We start from the raw sequence: 22,394 nt of genomic DNA, 5'->3' as shown, positions 1-22,394 counted from the left end.
TTCCTCACTTCCCCCAGGCTACACCTGGTGTTCAATCCCATGCAGTTGTTGTGGGCTGGTAAACCCAGGCAGCTAGTGCAGAGCCCCTACACCTACACGCAGGTGGTTCAGGTCTGTGGGCAAGAATTGCTCTAGTCCTCCTGGAGCAACTGTTGCTGCTGCATGTGGTTCATAGCTATCATGGCCTCGGACAAGCTCCTTCTCTGTCACGTTGTGCCTGCAAGTCTCCACAAATCTCCACAAGAACATACAAATAAGCAGAGCTGTTCATGTTGCTTTATTTATTTATTTATTTATTGAAGACAGGTCATGATAAGCCACTTCAGGGTGAAGGTAACATTGATTAACATGGCTCTTTATATAGAACAGTAATAGAGATGAAGAACATACCCTTCTCAAGGTATACATCAGGGTCTGCACAACGAGAGCAGAGCTGAGACTTCTCATCTGTTTTGCAGACTGTATGCATGGACTTTTAGCCCAGGGAACTGTCCTTTTGGCCAGAGGACAACAGAAGGGGGTGTGTGTAGGTTTCTGCCCGGCTCCGGAAGGGCTGGTTTCAGCACAAAGTGCTTGATGCCCTTCTCCTCCCAGAACAGAGCTATGGTGTGCTGCAGCAGCCTGAACCTCTGCCAGAGGCTCTTGCCCTTCAGCTGGTGGAGGATTGCCTCTGTGTTAGTGAACAAAACAGCAAGTACTTGCAGAGCCAAAAGGAATTAATCGGTCAATTAAAGTGTGCCAAATTCTGTGTCTTAGGAAAATATTAAATTACAGAGCCTCTGATGGAAATAAAAGGTGATCAGAGTATAAAGATAAATGTTTACGTGATTCTAGTGGCTAAGAAATTTCAGAACAGGTTGCACTTTTCAATACTGTCAGGATGTGATTTACAGATGTTCTGGTTTAGATGTGTAATGGAAAATGTTTTAAGTGCTGAACTGTCACTGAGGTGAAGACTTCCTTACTTACAGCTGGAGATAAGGCCAAGTAAGTGATGTTCGGTTTCTGGGAAGAGAGGACTTCAAAGTTCTCACATTTAGCCAGAAATCTGGGGAAGAGAGAAGTTTTTGTTCAGGCTTAAGTGCAACGTAAGTGCAGCTTAATTTATTCTAGGGCCCACAATAGAGCAGAAGTGTGACTGGTGGTGCATCACACTGTACAAATATTCTTTATCTCCCCTTTTAGATCCTCCAATTGCCTGATAGACACCTGTGCTCCTGCAGCATAAAATGATCTTCTGCAGTATTTTGGTCATCTTGCTGGCTTTCAAGAGACCCATGGGTACCAGAATGATTCCTCTAAGAGACCTGAACAAAACTATTAATTCCATGCTCTTACTGTAATGCCTTCTGGGGAAGTATTTGGGTTCATTTCAGTTCCTTATGAACACACTTTATTATGGATCAGTGGGTTTTGAATGCTTGCTAAGCTTCCATCATAGGGAGCACTTTCACTGTTTCTTCTACATGTTCAGCAGGAATTTAGGGCAAAAGTTCTCCAGAAGCCAGCCAAATCCAACTTCTAATGTCTTACTCAAATGTCCTTTTTTTCTGAGGTGTCTCATCATGGTTGTGATATTTTTCAGCCTAGAAGATACTGATGTTTATTATTATTATTTTTATTTCTCCTGTGTCACTGGCTGGGACGTCTCTGGGCAGCAGGCACTGCAAGGTGGGGAACATCTTGGTAAGAAAGAACCTGCAAACCATAAAAGCAATAACATGAGAAGCCAGGTGGCAAATGCTATATGTTAGATGATGAAATAAGATATACAGGTGTATTGTTTCATTAGTAACAGTCACTCAGTTCTTTTCAGCAATTATCAGCCTATCCAAACAAGTGTTCTCCACTCTTACTGCCTTACTTGGACACTTCTTTCCTTAAAACTGTTATAATTTCTTAATTCATTGGCACGTTTTTAAAAATGTTCTTGTATTCATAATTTGAATACTTTTAAGCTGGAATTTGACTTCACTTTCAGCTCCTGAGCTGTTGTCAGGATCTACCTGATGGCACCTCCTGCCCCAACTCCCAACTAGTCACAATTGATCAGTAGTATATAAAAGGAGCATTTGGCTTCTATCAGATTATCATATTATGCTTTACAGTAAATAATAAATGTTTCTGTCTCTAACCCCTCTCAACTGTAGTTAAAGTTTGCTTTAAAGTTAAAGGTGCTATAGGTGGATTTGTTCTAAGCCAGAAAAAAAACTAGGCTGCTCTTCTCTGTGAGGCATCATTGCAGCAATGAAAAGAAATGCTAGGGGAAGCCAGAGCAAAATCCTTTCTTTCTGGGCTGGCAGCATCCCTGTGTACACGGGGAAGTGCTAAGGAGGTGGGTTTGGGCTGAGGAGACACAGGGATCCCTGTGCTGGAGGTGGACTGGGAGCAGCTGATGAGCTGTGATGGGGCAGCAGTGGTCATCCTCGGGGGCACCAGGGAGCCTGAGGCCTAGGAGAGCCCTGGGAGGACATCTCTGGTGGAGACTATCACTCTTGGGGTGTGTTCAAAGAGCTCTTCTTGGTGTCCATCCAATGCGAGATGGTGGGGAGTGTGCTGGGAAAGGCTCCTACTAATAGTTCCCTAAGGACGGGCTTTCAGCTACTCCACTACAAAGGTAAACTTTATCAAAAATCACAGAATCACAGAATAGTCTAGGTTGGAAGAGACCTCCAAGATCACTGAGTCCAACCTACGACCTAATGCTAACACATCTTCTACTAAACAATATCCCTAAGCTCTACATTTAAACGTCTTTTAAAGACCTCCAGGGATTGTGGTTGACCTCCACTCAACCACTTCCCTGGGCAGCCTATTCCAGTGACTAACAACCCGTTCAGCAAAGAATTTTCCTAATATCCAACCTAAACCTCCCCTGGCGCAACTTTAGCCCATTCCCCCTTGTCCTGTCACCAGGCACGTGGGAGAATAGACCAACCCCCACCTTGCTACAGCCTCCTTTAAGATAGCTGTAGAGTGCAATAAGGTCACCCCTGAGCCTCCTCTTTTCCAGGCTAAACAGTCCCAGCTCCCTCAGCCACTCCTTGTAAGCCTTGTTCTCCAGACCCCTCAGCAGCCTCGTAGCCCTTCTCTGGACTCGCTCGAGCACCTCCATGTCCTTCTTGTAGTGAGGGGCCCAAAACTGAACACAGTACTCGAGGTGCAGCCTCACCAGAGCCGAGTACAGGGGGACAATCACTTCCCTGGACCTGCTGGCCACGCTGTTTCTTATGCAAGCCAGGATGCTGCTGGCCTTCTTGGCTGCCTGAGCACACTGCTGGCTCATATTCAGCCGCCTATCAACCAATGCTCCCAGGTCCTTCTCTGCCAGGCAGCTTTCTAACCACACATCTCCCAGCCTGTAGCTCTGGGGTTGTTGTGCACGAGGTGCAGGACCCAGCACTTGGCCTTGTTGAACTTCATACTGTTGGCCTTGGCCCATCGGTCCAGCCTATCCAGATCCTCCTGCAGAGCCTTCCTACCCTCGAGCAGATTGACACACGCACCTAACTTCATGTCGTCTGCAAATGGACTCCTCTGTGGTTGAAGTTGCTTAACAGAAGGCTGAGCTGTGAGAAGCGCAGGGCAGATGTCCGACTGTCAGGCATCTCTTGTGACAGGATGGTGTCTGAGCAGTTTGACAGATTTGCCTGAATTGTTACAGTGTGCTGCAGCGTTAGTCAAGTCTGTGATTCTCAGCAAGGCTGATGGAAACCACATGAAGCATCTAACCTAAATTGTGGTTTCCTAATCACCTCTTTCAGTGTATCACAAAAGATCACTTTCTGCAGCTTTTAAAAGTTTACGTCTAAATTAAAGTCAAACTTCATCTTTAACAAGTGCCACACATGTGCATCTGAGTAACAACACCATGTCTCACAGCCAAGCTCTAAATTTGAGTTTTGCTTCCCAACATATGGGCACATGCTTATAAAAGCAATGTGTGGGGCGCTTGGAGTAGATGGTTTTTAGAGGTTCCTTCCCACCCAAACCATTCTGTGATGCTGTGGTGCCCATGGTCCCCCAGCCCCTGCTGGCAATACCCCAGCCCACCTGGCTGGAGATATACAACCTGAGGACAGATGGACATGACAGAGGGGCTGAGGGCAGAGGGAAAGCAGCAAGTTCACCTGACAGGCTTCATTTATGAGCCTTTGGAATCCTCACTGCTGTTTTCCAGTGGGTCTCTGTAAATAGCCTCCATAAATAAAAGAAGGGGAGAGCCTTGTGTGTTGTAGACGTGTACAACCAACAGGTTGTACACCTGTAGACAACATGGTGTGAAGTGCGGGACTGCAGGGTGAGCTGTGGCTTCGGCTGTGTGTGTGAAGGTCTGGTGTGGGCTGGGGTCTTCTGCAGGGTGTCTGGGGGGAGCTGGAAGTGGAGAAAAGGAGGGAGAAGAGCCAAGCAGGGGGAGACAGTAAGGTATGGGTTAGAAAATAACACCATGGAACAGAGGGAGACAAGGGGGATGTGTCAGTGCCAGTCAAGCTTCTTTGTCTGGCCATGGGGTGGAGCTGCACAGGTCCTGGGGCAAGAAGCCGTAAGGAAAATGAACCTGCCAGCAAGAGGAGAGAAGCAACTGAGGCAGAAGCTGCTGATGCCGCTTATAGTCTGGGCTTAGGAGGAAGCTGCAGTGCTGGGTGGAGAACCTGAGGTGGCAAGGAGAAGGAAGTGGCAGAGCTCCATGGACACCTGCACCGTGAGGCAGCGAGAGCTGTAGGTGGGACCTGCGGCTCCTGCCAGCACCAGAGGGTCCATGCTCGTCACAGCTGATCAAATGCAGCTTTTGGAAGCTGCCCCACCACAAAAGGCTGGCTCTGTAAGGGCCTCGGTGTCGGCATGGTGGTGGCTGAAGGCCCTGATCCTGCCAGCAGCAGGCAAATGTGGGCAGGTGGCCTAGGGCCATGGACAGCTGAGGAGGCTGTGTTGTTGTGGGACTGGCAGGGCCTTATCAGTCTGCGCTTGGCAGCGAGGCGGTGGTGGGAACCCTTTGGTAGGGTGGAGGTGGGTAGGTCAGCCCCTGCCTCCTAGCAAGCAGGCTGGTACACCACCCTTCACCCCACAGGTGTCTGTCTATCCATCCCTTGTGATCCTCTGCAGGTGTCTGTCCTGCTTCTTGTGTGTGTGAGAATATTCAGCCTTCTCAGCGCAGGGCCCTACTCACCTCTGTGGGCACTGCACTGGGAGGAAAACTGTTGTTCTCTTGGGCTGTCACAGAAATCTGCTCAAGGGCTTCATGGCCATTCCAGATGGGGCTGGGAGGAGGAAAAAAAAGAAAAAAAAAAAGTATGCTTGGGGGAAAAGCATTTCCTTCTTGGTACAGAATACTCCATCCTTCTCAGTTACTTGCATAAACGATGTTTTTTTCTGTTGCAATAAACCTGCTGTATCTCTGAGATCAAACTGAAGTGGTCTGAGCTGTGTCACTCATTTAAAATATATTTGTATATATGTATTTATATATGTGTATATATATGTTTGTACTTCTGTTTCAAACTGCGTTCAAAGCAGCAGGCTATAGCGATGGTAATTAGTGAGTGATTACTGTGTTTCATCACTCAGAGCTGTCTTGTGCGTTTTATACCAGGTTTTCAAAAGGACCCAGAACCCACTCGAAAATGGGGTTTTAGAAATGTATCCTCTAATACAAGTAAAAAGCAGAGGAGCATTCATATAAAGATTATCAGTTCAGTCATATGCTTACGCCAAAGAAGCATCTCTTTGAAAACCCAAATACCTGTTCATCTTCAGTCAAAGCTGGTAGTTGCTGATTTTTTTATTTTTTAATTATTTTAGTATCTAGATTAATATTTTAATAATTATTTCCTGCCTTTAAATGCTGGGGGAGAAAACACGCACAACACTGCTGGTGGGAACATATTGGGAAAGAAATGTGACTTGTGTCTGTGTGCACAGAGAGGCCAAATTGAGGTATGAGTAAGGGTTTGGGGCATGTGAACCTGTCCCTACACTCAGTGTTCTTCCTGATGGGTCTGAATTTCTGCCTCCCAGGCGGGCCACAGTGAGGCCACACATGGGGGCCTTCCTCTGGTTTAACCAGTTCCTCCTTGCAGTAATGCCCCATGCTGCTATTCTGGAAGGGGCAGAAGTGTCCTTACCCTGCACTCACCTTGATGAGTGTGACCATCACTCCAAGGTCTGGTGTCACAAGGGTTTTGCCCCATTGCACTTCTGGTGGTGTTTCTCTTTTCATGCTCTTGGGAGAGGCAAATGCTAAAAGTAGGAAACCAACCTTAAAGCTAATCTTTAAAAATGAAGTGAAGAACAGATCCTGACCCAAAGGAGCGCTGCACAATGTCACCTTGGGCACATCCCTCAGTCTGAGCCAGGCCTCTGGCAGCTGACCTCTCTGCCCCTCTACACCACAGACACCAAATGAGAACCCAAATGTGGGGACTGCTGCTTCAGCCCCTTTCACCCTGACCAATGCCCTGGCTGTTACCACCCCTGGTCTCGGTGCTGTCGTGATGCCACAGTCACAGAGTGAGCAGTGCTGGCCTCCACAGGAGTGCTGAGCACAAGCCGCTCCCAGCTGCCAGCACCCATCGTGAGGCTGGAGCACGCAGCAGGACGCAGGGTGTTTCATAGCACTCCTGCTCTGACTGATGGCTGCAGATGCATGTGAGAGGGGAAGATCAGCAGCTCAGCTGTCTGATTAATATGTAAATGTACCCAGCTATGTGTGAGTGCTCTTAATGAAGTAACTCACACTTCTGCCTCCATATATCAAAGGTGATTGATGGAAAAAGCACTTTAGGTGCCTTTTGGCTGCTAGAAAGCATGAAAGTTGTTTTTGTTGACATCTTTCCTTTAGAAAAAAAAATCTGTAGACCTAAGGCTGAGATTTCCTTAGGGAGAAAAAACAACCCAGCCTGGGTTTAATCTGAACTAATCCAAATTGTTGGCTGCACTCCTGCCGTATCTGTAAATTCTCAGATAGGGATAATCCATCAGGATCTCGTACAACAATCCACATGGTATCTTAAATAAACCTTCTCTTTGGCTATGGCTTACAGCTGACACCTCCCATAAGTTACGTGGTGGTGTTTTATGAGGAGGGCTGCAGGCTGAGGCAGGTGCAGTGGGGAGGATGGGAGGCCCAAGCCTTGCAGAGGACATTTCTTCTTCATGGCTTTCCAAACCCATTGCACATTGCATGGCAGTTGCTTGCAGCAGGCCAGCCCTATGTCTTGCTGGGCCACTGCGGGCTCTGTGAAGTCCAAACCCAGCAGCAGCGAGGGGTTTAGAGCAAAGAGCCTCCAGGCAGGGAGGGAAATGCCACAGCAGGGATGTCACCTCAGTGTGTGCCCTGTTCCTGGCCAAGAAGGGGCTGCTGGAGCACACGGCAGCAGGGCTCTCCTGTGGCAGCCCCAGTGACAAAGTGTCCTGGTGAGGACACCCCAGGGACACCCCACCAGCAACACTCTGAGACACAGCACCCTTTCGTCCTGCCCCTAAAAAATGCTGCCTGCATTTCACAATCCCTTTCTGCAAAACAGAGACCATTAGGCTGGAACTAGCTGCAGGGCCGGGGGAGGCTTTGCAGTGGCAGTAAAATTTGGCAAGATGCTGCAAGCTGAGAACTGCATAACATCTGCTCCCCAGGACGGAGCTGTAGAGCTCTTCATTGCTGCAAGATCTCACAAAGATAAAATGCACTATGGTGCCCTGCTGTCAAAGAAATTTCAAATGCATGCATCGTGCTGTAGCTCTGCGTGGCTTCCTCCCTGCCACCGTGGCAGGGGCTGGGGGCTGGAGCTGCCATGCTGCACCCTTGGCTGGGCTGGGCTGGAGCCCTGCTGGTGGTGCTGGGTAACTGAGCACCATTGCTCACTCAGGTCTCAGTCCTACAGCTACCTGTGCTGGTTGTTTTACCCCTGTCCAAGCGCAGCAAACTAGATCCATGCTCCAGCATTTCAGGTATTTCTGTTTTGTTTTCTTCCAGTTCCTCCGACATGGGAGAGTCAGCTCCTCGTGAGCTGACAAATAATGGTTTATTGTATTCTGGATGACAAATTAGTTTAAGATAATTATTAGGCAGATGTTTAAAACTTTCAATGCAAATCAATGCAATTAAACATGAAATAACACTTCATAATTCACACAGAGAAATATCTTCATGTGAGGCTAATGCTTTTGAACAAAGCTCTCCATGAGGATAACTTACTCTATGTTACAGCAGTGCATGGCGGTCGGGAGCTGTCCTGGGACTGCCTGGGCTGGGCTGGTTTCTCTCCCTCAAAGCCTGGAGGGTTTTCCTGGTCTTTCCCCTGTGCTTTCCCTGTTTTTTTTTTTTTTTTTTTTTTTTTTCCTACAGTGCTTCTACAGGCCTTCTTCCTCGCTGTCAGCTTTTTGTCACATGCCACTGGTGCCATTCATGTGGTATCTGGAGGACTGCCCCAGGGAAGACGCTGGTGGTGGCCATTGTGTGAGCGGGTCCCCAACACTGAGACAAGGGGTCAGGATCCTTCTTCTGCTTCTCTGTAACAGCAGGAGGAGCTGGCAGCTTCAGTGCCTTGCTCCCGACCTGCATCCTTCCTCTTCCCAGTACCCTACTGGCTGCTCCCTCCCATGGTAGGTGAGCAGAAAAAACAGCCTGCGCTCCTTTGGGCTGCATTTCCTGCATGCAAGACTGCTCTTTGGAGAGGAAAAAAGGCAGGGAAAAAAAGTCAAAAATCATTAATCTCCCAGACAAATTGGTTAAAATACAGTGAAGGATACAGCTTGTGCTGGGAAGATGGAGGAGGCTGGCCCACCACAACATGCTTTTGTCTGCCCCAGCTGGGAGACACCTGCACGCAGTGCCCCTATCCTGCCTGAGGAGTAGGAGGGCTGGTGAGGTGGGAAGGAAGGCTCACAGCGTCAGGAGCTTGGGGGCTTGGGCCACATCTGGGGGGGCTCGGGCTTGCCTGGAGGAAAGGCAGGCTAGGCCCCAGCCTCTGTGTCAGAGCTCCTCGCTCATTTTCTTCCAGTGGCTATTCAGTGTTTCTGTGCAGACTGAACTTGATGAATTTCAGAAAAATTGCTGTTATTTAATGTTATTGTAGCTCTCAGACCTAAAAATATATATGTATGCATATAAATATACACATATATATGTATTCACTTTGCTGTCATGTAACGGGCTATTTGTGTAATAATAATAATTAACCAAATTTAGACTCTCTCTGCCTTTGGCATTCAGCCTTTTATAGCCATACCCAGATCTTTTATGTTTTTTTTTTTTTTTTTTTTTTTTTTTTTTCTTCCCATCCTTAACCAATTTTAAAGCCTTTTAATGGCAGCAAGCATGCACCTCATCTGCTGTTTTCAAGCTGCAATTTATGTTGTCTCTCAGCAGCATTAATTCCAGCACCCGAGGTGGGAGAAGGGCTTACTGCCGCCAGGCTGATGAGCAGGACGGATCCGCGCTGTTTAATTAGGAGCAGCAACCGCTCCCCGCAGAGCCACTCGCGGAGCGCTAGGAGGCAGCCTGAGTATTTTCCTTTTCCACTCTCTCCATTCCTGGTATTGGGGGTGGGACAAACACTTCTCATCGGCTTCTGGTAGACTCCCGAGGAAGGGGAAAAGACGACAAGGAAGATGGATGGAGCTCGAAACAGGAGGACGTGGCAGATAATTTGCATATCATTTAGCATTTGTGAGAGCAATCATAAAACACTTACAGGAAGATGACATGCAAGGTCTGCCTTGTCAGCACAGGACTTTTAAAACACTTCTTTCCTTTCCAAAATAAGTTTTCCGCAGTTATTTTCCTTTGTAATCTAGGCACATCCAATTTCCTTCCTAGGCTTTATGAACTAGAATTTGGCATAGCTCTGTTTCATCTGTTCTGCTAAAAGATGGATAAATAAATACAGCCTTATGAGGTGGGACTGGAAACTCTGGAGTAACAGGCTGCTGATGAGAAATGAGTCTAAATGGGGATGGAGACAGCAGTCAGGTGTGGGCTGGATCCAGCTCACCTGTCTGCAGAGATTGCTTCTGACAGAAATCCACCTAGCCCTCCTCTTGGACATCTCCATATCCCAAACTCTCCTGTATTTGAGAAACCAAGTTTTTCTTTTTTATAGAGAGGAAAAGGATGCAAGCAGAGCTCAGTGCTTTTCTGAATGTATTGGGAAGAAAAGGCATTTTTGGCCAATTACCAGTCAAGTACTGCAGAAAAGCCTTTGTTAATGCAGGAAAAGTATTCAATAAATGCAGAAATAGGCCATAGATATGTCATGTCTGGGGAAATGTGTTTAGGCCATGGTCATACTATGGGATGGAGATTCCCACAGTGACTCCAGGCATATGGCATGTCACAGTGTGGCCACCACTGCCCCCTGTATGGGGCACCAGCACCAGGACTGGTGCAGCTGCTCCCCAAACCAGTCCTGCTGATTGTCAGTGGTGCTCGGGTCATGGCTGGGCGGCGAGGAAAGCACACTGCTGCTGTGCTGGGATCTGGAAATCGGCTGGGGACAGCCCAGCTTGACACCACTGCTAGACAAATGTGCGGCAGCGCGTGCCAGGGTACGACTAATGAAGGATGGAGAGTTACTCCATCACTCTAGGGTTACAGAAAAGAGCTTGATATCTTTTTAATGAGATTGCAAATTAGACTGCTAAAGGTAATAATGTTGTTGTAATTTACAGAGATATTTGGTTCTTTGAAGTTATTGATTAAGGATTTAGAATTATATGAAATTAATACAGTATGGGCTGAGCAGATTTCAAGGTGGCTGGCTTAAAATCCTCGCAACATAGCTGCAAACAGGGGAGCAGGAGGGCTTGTTTCCTCCTGGTCCTGGGGGCGCAGGCCTTGCTCTTTTGTGATTTAACATGTCTGTTGGTGGTTTGGGGGAGAAAATGGAACATTCATAGATGTCATTAAGCCAGAAGAAATGTGGAGAATGAGGTAGTAAGTCACCAAGGCTGAGCATCAAGGGGTTGCATCTTGGCACAATAAACAAGGCTTGTTTTTTAATAAGGTCAAACATCAAGTCCCTCATCCTGGAAAGCAGCAGCAGGCTGGTTTGCAGGGCAGGGATTTCTGCCCAGACAAGCAGGGATCAAGGGAACAGCTGAGAGATTATGGAGAATTAAAGCTCTTCGTCCAATGCTGTAGCCTAAAGGTATAGGAATAATTTTGTCTGGATAAAGAGGGTAATTGCCACATTAGGAAAGAGACACAGTGAAAACATGACATGTGAAGATTCCTGGAACATGACCACTGCCGGATGTGCTTCAGCCTTCCAGGGGAGGCAGTGCTGGGAGCAGGAGAAATCACAGACACCAAGGAGCTGTGCCCCTCTGCCCCAGCCTTTTCCTCTTCAGTGGTTGCTCGGTGAGAGCCTGCTGCAGCTTTCAAGCATCAGAAATATTTTAAAACCATCCCCTTTCCTTGGGGGAAAGGTGGCATCGCAAACAGCCACCACATTCCCTGTGAGATCAATAACGCCTTGCAGGAAGCTAAATTGTCCTTTATTAATCTGATGAATTAGTCTGATACAGGGAGGAACAGACCAACAGCATGGAAAATAAATGCATGCCCTGCAGCAAAGCTTGTCAGCTATGGAAATGGAAGCATCTTTCCTTTTATCCATAACAAATAATCTTGAAAGATGGGCTGGGAGACCAGAGTGACTGCTGAGGTTTATCAGTGCTACCTGGACAGAAAAACTTGCTTCTTTTCAAAAAGCAATTACACAATCATGCAGTGACGAGCAGTTCCCCACTGTGCTGCTGCATTAGGGAGCTTGAATGTCTTCCTCCTCTTGTTTTAAGAAGGCCTGATTCAGCAAAGTATTTAATACTTGTTATAGTATCAGAGTCCAAGGGAGCTTGGCTTTAGCCTTGCAGAATAAGGATCCTGGAAAAAGAGGAAATGAAGTGGCACCCCCTTTCCATCTGGGATTGAAGAAAGCACAAGCAAGGAGCAACCAGCAGCAGCTCTGAGCAGGATGATGCAGCCTTGGCTTTCTGTGAACACGCTGCACACCAACACAAATTACTGTGTCTCTCTCTGAAAATGGCATGATTGAGCTGTCCCTTGCAACGTGTGGACAGCTGTGAGAAAGTCTCTGCCTTGCTTTCAGTTGCATTGATTCAGCCAAATCAGGGCCAACTATTCTGCAAGCACAGGCTTAATCTAGAGTTTAGGGAGGTAATTTTGAAGGAAAATATTCAGTTTGCCAGTGTGGAGAGACTCTCACTGTGAATCATGCCCCAGTTTTCTTTTTCTTTTGGGAAGGACAGAGGGCTTCTCCACCCAGCTTATTTTGGCTGCTTCCTCACTTACTGCTTTTAACACCTCATGTTGATGTGCTGGTTATAATCTCTATAGCCCCCCAAAAACAGACCAGGTCTGCAGCTGGCAGCAGGACAGGTTTGTGTGGACAAAGGGGAGTTTTGCTCCTGCCACCGTGTCGCCTCTGCGGTGGCAGACACATTTGCACACCTGCTGGTTCCCTGGTAAAAAAAAAAAGCATCAGCTCTCGTGCCAGAGCCAGGACTGCTGACATGGCAATTCTTCCATCATTTACTGTTTTCTTAGGAATAAGAATTTCAGATTTTATTTAAAATGAGAAGATTTCTCAGTTAAATTTTCAGAAAATACTTCAAAATTGTGATTAGGGTTGGAGGGTGTGTCCAAATTTGAAAATGCTTGGACATGGCAGCCTGGATTGATGGATTTGTATTTAAAATTGCCACCAAGGGTGTGTGTTTGAATGCCTAAAGGTGCCCTGGGAGGTTTCTGCACAGGGAGAAGTGCCTGGATCATGGTGCATTTCCTCAGGAGAGCTAGGGGCTGCGTTTAGCCCACTGAGCTTCAGAGCCCGAGTCACAGACTGAAATACCAGGGTCTCTATTTCAGCCTTTCCAACTTGCTTTTAACTTCTGTTTGGTAGAAGATACAAATACACAAATGGTCCCCTACAGTCACTGGGTCTGTGGATGCCCATAGATGTTACTGCTTGGGAGGGAGGCACTTTTGCATGTTCAAAACCCAGTTCGAATAATTAACCTCCTCCAAGGGTGATGCTTTTCTCGTTTCCTAACCCTGTGGGCAAACATGAATTTTTTCAAACCTTTAATCCAAACTCCCCAATAGAATTATGTAAATCTGGTGCAGTCAGGAAGGTTTTTAAGCTGTGATGAAGATATCACGGTCCTCTCCCATTCTGTGAAATTGCTTTACAGCCGGGCCATAATAGCAATGACAGACATGCTTGATTGAGATTTGTCTCTCAGTTAATATTTGTCTCAGTCATTTGCAGGTGAAAATGAAGAGCTGTGTGTATCTGTTAAACTGGGGGTACATTGAAAAATTATCCTTTTAATTCTGAGTGTGGAGATCCCAAGATGTTGCTATAGGAGCATTCTTCAGGGTTAGAGTCTTTGGAAGATTCTTGTTATAACTGTGATTTATTTTTTATTCCCCCACCCCCAAAGTAATATTAGAGATTTAGGAGCATTTATTTCAGGTGATAGTGAAAAATGGAAGATTAAGGCAGGGTACTGAGAAGGGGAGTGCATCAGAGATGGGGAAGATGACTCATTTCTCTGATGCACGGGGTGAAAGCTTAACTGAAAGGGTGAAGCTGGAGTTTTATTGTCAGATCCGGAAAAATGACATTTCAGCCTCTCAGGGGAATTCTGCCGGGGCTCTGCCATGCTGAGAACCATCTGCATGTGGAAGAGCAGTGAGGCGGGGATGGTGGTCCTCACAGTGGGATGGGGAGGAAAGCAGCACAATACATGTCCTGGAGGAGCTGGCTGTTCCCTCACAGGTGGGGATGAGCCAAGGGGTGGTGTGGAAGCACAGGGAAGGGTTGTTGTGCCTCCCTGCCAAGTCCCAGTGCCATGTGTGAGGCCAGATCCATCGCTGCGGTGCTGTCAGGCATTTTCTCCCTGCAGGCTGCGTGTGAGGGCTCATGAGGCCTCGGTGCAGCAGGGGGTGCAGCCCTCCTGCCTGACAGGCTCCCCTCCAGCCTGCCAGGCCACTCACGGGCAGCGCAGTGCTAACGTGGGCCCCAGCACCACTCGCTATCGATGACGATGACTGGGGGTGATGACTCAAAGCGGAATATCACAACATGAGGCGAGGCTGTGACTCCACCACCAACCTCACTGCCCCTGACAGGAGCGCGAATCTTGCCCATGGGTGCTGGGGATGCCTGGTGGGCAGGCATCGCCCTATCACAGGGCGATGGGGGCTCTCTGCGGGGCCTGCCCTCTCAGGGCACACCCAGCCTGACTTCGTCTTGAGAAAGAAGAGGAAGAGGAGGCCAAGTAAAAGAAGATGCATCGTGATGTATCAATTCATTCTCATACCCAAAACCCATGTCCTCAGGCTCCTCACCCTGTCTCCTCATACTGTACTCAGTTACGTGCTGAGTGAGACAGTGACTAATGGAAGATCTGATCACTGCTCTGTGAAAATCAATGGTGATCCCTCCCTGGTGTAGGACCCAGCTTTCGCGAGGAAACTGCTGCTTGTGAACTAGCAAAGTGCGTGGGAGAAAAAAAAGAAAAAAAAAAAAGAAAAAAAAAAAAAAAGGCTTCTTAAAAGTTCTTTGTGGTGATAATCTTTTAAATTCAGAGGCTTGTGATCCAATCAAAATGGAAAACCATAACCTTTGCTGAGGAGCAGGCGGTGGAGGGTGCTTGGTCCCGGGCGAAGGTTTATGAGGTCTAGTGCTGGCCACGTTCCCCTCACGAAGGGAGAGCAGGGATCCTGTGAGGGATGGTCTTTTGATGATTGCTGCTCAGGGTTCTTCAGAAAATCACCATGTTTTGCATTAAGTGGCTGTGCATTGCAGCCACTCAGTATGTAAGAAAACCTTCTACCCTTTCATACTTAAAAGTATACTGCCTTTTGTTAGCCTATTATCATCTGGCATATGTCACACTGCAGTGAAATTGGTTTAGTCCTATAGAGGGCAATGGGACACAACCAGCCTGTTGATTACAATACCAACGTACTGATGGCAGCAATACAAACACAAATATCCTTAAATTTCTCTGGTGCTTGTTCTAGACATCAGTAAGTTGCATCAAGCAGCCTTCCTCATATAGTACATTGCTGCAATTAATTGCCTTGACACATGATTAGTACCTGGGGGCAAGGACAGATCACTCTGTTGATGGGGCTGGGATGCGTTATTAATTGCATAAACTGGCTCGGCATCAAAGGACACAAAGCAGCGGCTGTGGTGGGTGATGTGGTATTTGCAAGCACTCATGAGATTTGTGGCTGTGCCATGCTCCTTTGCCATCCTGGCATTATTAAGATTCCCTCACTTCAACTGTTAAGAAATTAGTCTTTAAACCTGCCCCCCAACATGTCAAGGTGCTATGTTTCTGTGCAGTAGGTCTTTGATCTGTTCTCCTTTACACAGAGAAGGTATCCAGCAGCAGGCACAGCATGGGGAGCATCTCCCGGGTAAGCAGGTAGCAGAGGAGGGGTTGGGACACAAAGCCTGAACTGGCTGACCCGGGCTCGTGCTGACGGGACCTGATGGCCTGCTTTGAGGCTTGGTTCTATTTTCTGCTGAGAAGTCATTCTGAAAGGAACTAAGTTTGTGAAGGGTGTTACAGGAATTAGCAGAGCAAAAGTTAATAATAATGCTCATTTGGTATCATTTATTCTCTCTGCATCCTATATTGATGGAGCAATTTTATAGCTATTGTTACACTATGCTGGATCCCTTCTTAGTATTAATTACCCGACAATATAATACAACTCAAGCCTTACATTCTTCACTAAAATGAATCCTAAAGTATTTCACTGCTGATTATCACCCATACATACCAATAAGGCTGCTCTGGAGGGCACTCAGGAGGCAGCCGCAGGCGGGGAGGGACAGCAGCACCTGTAGGATCCTGATCTCCTGTGGGTGGGGGCCAAAGAAAAGTAAAAAGGGGCAGGTGGGTATGTGCACTGTAATACAGCATGAAGATGGGGCCAAATCTTAAAGTTTTTTTCAGACAGCTGTTATTTGTGCTATGGGGCGCCTGCAGCATCTCTGCTAACCAGGAGGCAGCCCCATGACCTGCCATTTATTAATGTGACTTCTTATTTTGTCTCCAGACTGCACCAGCTCTGTTGGCAGCGGTTGAGGCTTGCACACATTTGTCTTGTGTGAGCAGCTCACCCACCCTTTTCTAACACTGCCTCACACATCTCCGCTGCTGGTGGCGGGGTCCAGCGCTGCCCTCAGCCTCAATACAGAGATGGGAGGCTGACCTCACCCCTGGCCAAGCGGCACAGCCTGCTAAAATTCCTCATTTTGACAGCATCGCCCTCTGCTCTTATTATATTAGCACTAAAGATTGTACGTACAACTTTTTAGAGTGACACCTAAAGGGAAATATGGTTTACGCTACACACTGTTATTAAGTGCCTGAGGCTCCAGCAATTTTTTTTCCTGCCAGAACTGATTCATTAAGCAGAATATAGAAGTATAGAAGCAGCTTGTATTAGGTTATATTCCCCTTGCTAACTAGATTCTAATTTTTCTTCTTTGTTTTTACTTCCAGTGTTTTGCATTGTCATAATAAAGAACAAATTGTGCAGGAGAAAAAACACCAACTGAATTTTAGCTTCTTGGCTCGTGCATTTCTAGGGACCTGAACATTACACTGGACTGACTTCTATATATTTGAAATTCAGCAAGAAAAACTTCTGTCTGAAATTTATTTTGAGTTATTCCAAATTTCAAACAGAGAACAAGCACCACAAATTTAAGCACATTGAAGAGAGGCAGGCCAGTATATTGTGGAAGGATGTCCAGAGACTAGAAAACTTGCATGGAAGATTAGGAAGGAAAAGTAGAAAGATAAGCCAGATATAGAAAGAAATTGGAAGGAAAAAAGCATCATAGGAAATATTGAACCATATACTCCCTCCCTGCTCCAGAGAAACCATGTTGCAAATGTCCAGAGCAGCCCTGCATTGGTTTAGCTGCTTTAGTTGGTTTATGCTGGGTGTGTTTGGAGGTGTTCACATGTTCTCTTCCACCCAAAGCGCTAAAAGGTTGCAACACCCTGGTTTTCACGGGGCCAAACTCTGCACGCTGTCATGTGGACGTGCAGAACTCATTTTTTTCGGTTGAACATCTCCACGTTTGTGTCAAACCTCATAGCACCAGAAGCAAACCAATATAAACCACACCACGTAAGAACAAGGTGTACAAGCTGCTGCTGCAGATGGTCAGGGGCATGCAGTGAGAGGAGTGCACGGGTGGTCACAGCACGTAGCCAAAATGTCATTTGGCCCTGTGGTCTTGGGGTTTTTACATCTCAATGAGTTTTACTCAGGAGAATTTTGTGCAAAACTCCCTAGGTTTCTCATTTCTGCTCTCCATTGTACCCATGGTGACAATGCAAGGGGAGAAATGACCAAAAAACCTTGTCCTACTGAGCAGTTCCTTCGGGCCCCACCGCATGAGCTCTATCATGAAAGCCTTTTTTTTGTTATTTTGTTTGAAAGCCAGGGCTTGGGGAGCTCTGCACAGCTGGGGTTTGGCTGGTTACCATGAGCAGATCATTGCTCTGGCTGCTCAAGGTGCTGCAGGCGTGCCGTGCTGCATGCAGCAAAGGGTGGCCTGCTGGTGGTGATGGTCCCTCTGCTCTCAAGTGCCTGTGTGAGACCATCTGTGTGCAGGTGGGTGCCTCAGCCTCCCATGGTGGTGTGGGGGCTCCAAGTCTGGGACTCAGTGGGGAGGAAGGATAGCAAGGCCAGAGGGAAGGAGCCAGGTGGGGTTTTCCTGCCCACATTGACTACATGTGGTCTTCCTTCCAGCAGAAGACTTGCTCTACAGCTATCGCAGATGAGTTTTTCCTTCAGCTGAAGCCCCACATCAGTCCATGCGGTGCCTCTTGCTGGAGCAGTGTGGCTCAGAGGGAATGGCGTGCACAGTGTGTGCCACAGCCTCTCTAGTGAAAAACAGCAGCCCCAAGTGGGTCACTGGTGCAGGGCACCCCATGATACTTTGTCACCCCGCCCTGCTTTTACTCACATCCTGAATTTTAAACACCCCCAAGTACTAATGACTTCTGGTCCTAAAAGAAACCTGAGAAGATTAAACTGCAATAGCAGTGTTAGACTCATCTGTAATAAAAGTCAAGGGCCCTGTTAACCAAATACTTCATTTCTTAATTCAATTTAAACCCTGCTATGACATATTCAGTCTTTTGAAGCGGACAAAAAGTATTTTCAATTGATGATGTATATTTTAATTTCATTTTAAAAATATTATGTTAAGATACATTAATGACAAAGAAAAGGCTTGTGGGTGCTCAGGGCAAGCCTAGCACAGGCACATTCTTCAAAGCGAATTTATTACCATTTTCACCTGTTATGTTAATCATCAGTCATGTATTTTATTATTGTTAATAGTTAATTTGCATATTAATATTTATAGTTGCTCTGGCCCTCAAAAGTGTGCTGGGGCTCTGGAGAGCTGCCCGCACACCCACTGCAGCCACGATGTTCCTGGCTCCATGCAGGCAGGGGTGAGCTCTGTGTGCAGGTGGCAAATTGTGCTGACATCAAAACGGGAAAGTCCTGAGGGCTGGCAGAATTCCCTGTGACAGAATTTCCTGTACCACCACTGGTGCTCTGGGTGCAGATGATCCCTACTTTATTAACTTGTTGTAGGCATTAATTGGTGAGCAGTATTCTGGTTAAAACAGAAGCTGAACCTTTGAAGCAAATGTATGGGACATGACCTTTATATCTCCTAGTCACTGCCAGGATGTGCTGAGTGCTCTGCACCTTGACATTCAATAAAGTAATAAAGAAATGAAATGTACTAATGTAACCTTTACAAAATAGTTAAAATGATAGTTTAATATTTAATCTCCCAATATAGTGTTAAAGTAATCTCAATAAACCTTGGCAGTAAATTACATTCAGAAGGAACTCAATTTAAATAACACTTATGGCTATGATAGTTGGCAAATTATGTCCTAAACTGCTGCTTCAGGGAAAAAAAAAAAAAAATCCAACCAGGTTTAGGGTGGGGCTGTTGACTGTATTCAGTTTTTGGATAATAATGGGGCCACTAATCAACATCTGATAGTTGATCCGGAACCTTAGATCCTTTCTCCGCATATCTCCTGCCTGGACAATCAAGAGTATGTTGTAGATGAACATCTCTTAGCAGCCAGAGCAGATGAATCTTCTGTATTTGAGGCACGATTTGGGTTTCAATTTGTCTTTACAAAAGATGTGCACACAAAAAGGACCCCAAACCCACTGTATTAGGGGAAGGTGAACAAGTGAAACAAATGAATGGGTTCAGCAAGATCATACCTTTGCCTGAGAGCTGAAATAATTTATTGTTCTTCATGTAAAACAGCACGGGTTGCTGGATGGGCATCAGGGTTTGGGCTTTAAAATCAGGCTAAACTTGTACTTGTTGCAAATTGAAAGTGCTGCAGACTCACATGTATAAATGTGTGCTAGGTGCTGGAAATATGTACTGACAGTGCTATGGGATGATTGAAATCTGTATATGAACTTTAAGTTCTTTAGAAATGTATATACAAGACTACGTGTTGCATCACACATGGAGGGATCTTAAACTATTTCACAACACATTTTTTAGAACTGTTTTACCCAAAGTGTGTTTCTTCTGCATTTAGTGGGGATATAACAGTCTTTATCCATTGGCCTGGATGCAGTTTTGATCTTGTTTTACCTAACTAGACAAAACGTGCTCATGAAAGTGAAGGACAAGCGCCCAGCATTGAGTGGGCTGGTTGCTTCAGTCCATGAGTGATATCAGCTTTCTACTTTTTCTCTTGCAAAATTAAACCCTTCTCTGCTTGAGCTAGCCTTTGATTGCTTCTAGTGCTGAGATAGTGTTTGGACAGGGACCATAAAAGTACTCTGATAAATAGGTAGGGGTAGAGAAAACAGTTGCGCCTCTGCTCTGCTCATCTGGCTGCAGGGTGTCGTGGTGGAAAGGGACGTATTGTCTGTGGCAGGGAAGTGCCAGGGTTGTTAAATATCAGGAAAACATGCACTGGTGCCATCATCTCAGGTATTGCCAGAGGACTGGCTTTGTTTCCTACAGCTGTCTGGAGGTTTCTTTTTCTTTGAAGCTGAGGACAGCACAGTGAAGGCATGGGAGGTAATGTTCAGTGAGGGGAAGAGACAGAGGAAAATCAGGGCTGATGCTAAAAGGGAAAATGAGCTGAAGTGAAGGAAACAGATCTTAACTTTGGGCAGTAAAAAGTGGATGCACATTGCATACTGGTGAGTGCCATTTTCCAGAGAAATGGTGCTTTCTACGAGCAGTTGATCTGGATTGCACTACTAAAGGTTCATTGTGTTGTTCCTGATGCTGCTCCAGGCTTAGGTAGTTTTGTATTTTCTATAGAAAGAAATAGCCTGCTGAATGAGTTTTACTGTATAATTTTCACTGAATGTAATTTAAAAAGGTTTCAGTATAATAGCTTTTTATGCCCCAAAGGAAACTGAGAACTAAGAGGTCAACAATTAGTGATCTAGTTTCATGTTATTAGATTTCCACCCATCACGGCAGCAGTGGTTATACTGTACGGTTATACAGAGCACCAACTGTATAGAACAAAGTGAAGATGATACCTTTTTTATAGTGGTACCATAAATGCTTTGTCTCTGCATACCTTTACCATTGGAAGTGAAGAATGACATTCAAACGTGAAGAAAGAGCATAATCTTACCTCCACAAGAGTTAATTTCACTTCCTCATGACTGAATAGGAAGATGGAGACTTTTGTCAAGCATCTGTACTTTCTTCTTGATTAAGGCAGATTACAGACACTTAATTGGAAGGGGTTTCACACCTATGGTGATAGTGTTATTACTGTAAAATTAGCCAAGTGTAGGGCATGCCTGCATTCTTACAGAAGTAAGACAAACTTGCTCTTTCAAGGGGGCACAACTAATAAGAGAGGGGTGGGCTTTGTGTGTACCAGGAAACTCTCTGGCCCCAAATTCCTAGAGGTTCACTGGTTTGTAATCCAGACATGGCTCAGTCAAGGGACAAGTACACATCTTTCTGTGGGCTTGCCCCTTTTTCTGTTAAGTGAAACATGCTGAGTGGTATCTAGAGTTATCTCATTTCTGTTACTTTTATTTGCTTTTCTTTTTTTCACTCAGTAATTTCTCAGCTTTTCAGTTAAAGTATATACATGCTATCACAGAGTAAAGAAGTTAGTTTGACATCTCTGTAATTTTAGTAATAAGTTGGTGACAATTTGAAAAATGCATTAAAAAAATATGATGACCTAAAATCTGCCAGGAACATCCCAGTGTTTTTTAGAACTGCTGGGTGAAAATATTGCAGCAAGAATGGTGAAGAACAAGTTTCAGCAACAAAAAAGGCAAATTTTTAATGAAATATTTATGCAAAAATAAACTAAATTAAGACAAAATCAGAATATATTTAGCTTAAAAAATTGCTCTAAAACACCTTGGTGGGGGAAAAAAAAAAAAAAAAAAAAAAAAACTTATTTGATGAAGAGCTCTCTAGGGTAGGGAAAAAAAAAACAACGGGAGTTTTCTACTGGTTTTAGCTGTCAGATAAGAGCAGGAAATTGAAGTCAAACACATTTAGCAGCAAAATAACAATGTGCTGAGTCCATCTGTAAAGGACCACCTGACATGGTCTGAGAGGCAAAGGGCTTGCACCCTGTCCTCACCATGTGCCAGCATGGGTTCTGGCTGCCCCGCTGCTGCTGTGTTGCTCCCCCTGGAGGGCTGGGGTCTCTCTGGTGGGCTGGGTTCTCTACAGTAGGCAGGTGACTGCAGCCTGAAAATATTCCGGAACACATTCCTTTGTAAGCAAGGCCCTAACGTGTTTTTTTTGGACAGCCGTAAGTGTGCTTATAAATAGTTCGTAGTAAAAGCTTCCATGGGGAAAAAGCAATTAAATCTTACTGGCCTGGTGTTTACATTTTTTGGACTACAGGTTGGAAAGCCTGAGTGCAAATCATTCAGACATGGCAAACATCCTTGCAATAAGGGAATTTGTGATAAGCACTGGGCAAAAATAAAAACACTTTTTTTTTTTTTTTTTTTTTTTTTTTTTTTCCCTGTACTGCTAAAAGCTGAGGGGACTCAGTTGTGTTTTAGAAGGCAGTTCCCTTGGATAAACACATGAGGTCCCAGGGAGCAGGGATTCTGACCTCATCCAAGTGAGGAGCTCAGGATGAGGTTGCTGCCCACAAACACCGTCAGGGTGTGTCCACCATCCCCATGGGAGTCATGATGACTACACACAAGTGAAACAGGACTCAGGTGTGAAGTACTTCATACTTTGCTTTTAGGAGCCAGTCCCACAGGGACAGCGGCCTTGCAGGAACTCTTTACCTCAGTGGGCACT

Source organism: Oxyura jamaicensis, chromosome 4 (assembly GCF_011077185.1).
Source record: "Oxyura jamaicensis isolate SHBP4307 breed ruddy duck chromosome 4, BPBGC_Ojam_1.0, whole genome shotgun sequence".
NCBI classification, from domain to species: domain Eukaryota; kingdom Metazoa; phylum Chordata; class Aves; order Anseriformes; family Anatidae; genus Oxyura; species Oxyura jamaicensis.
The sequence above is the reverse complement of the archived record's forward strand: the minus strand, read 5'-3'. Positions refer to the sequence as shown.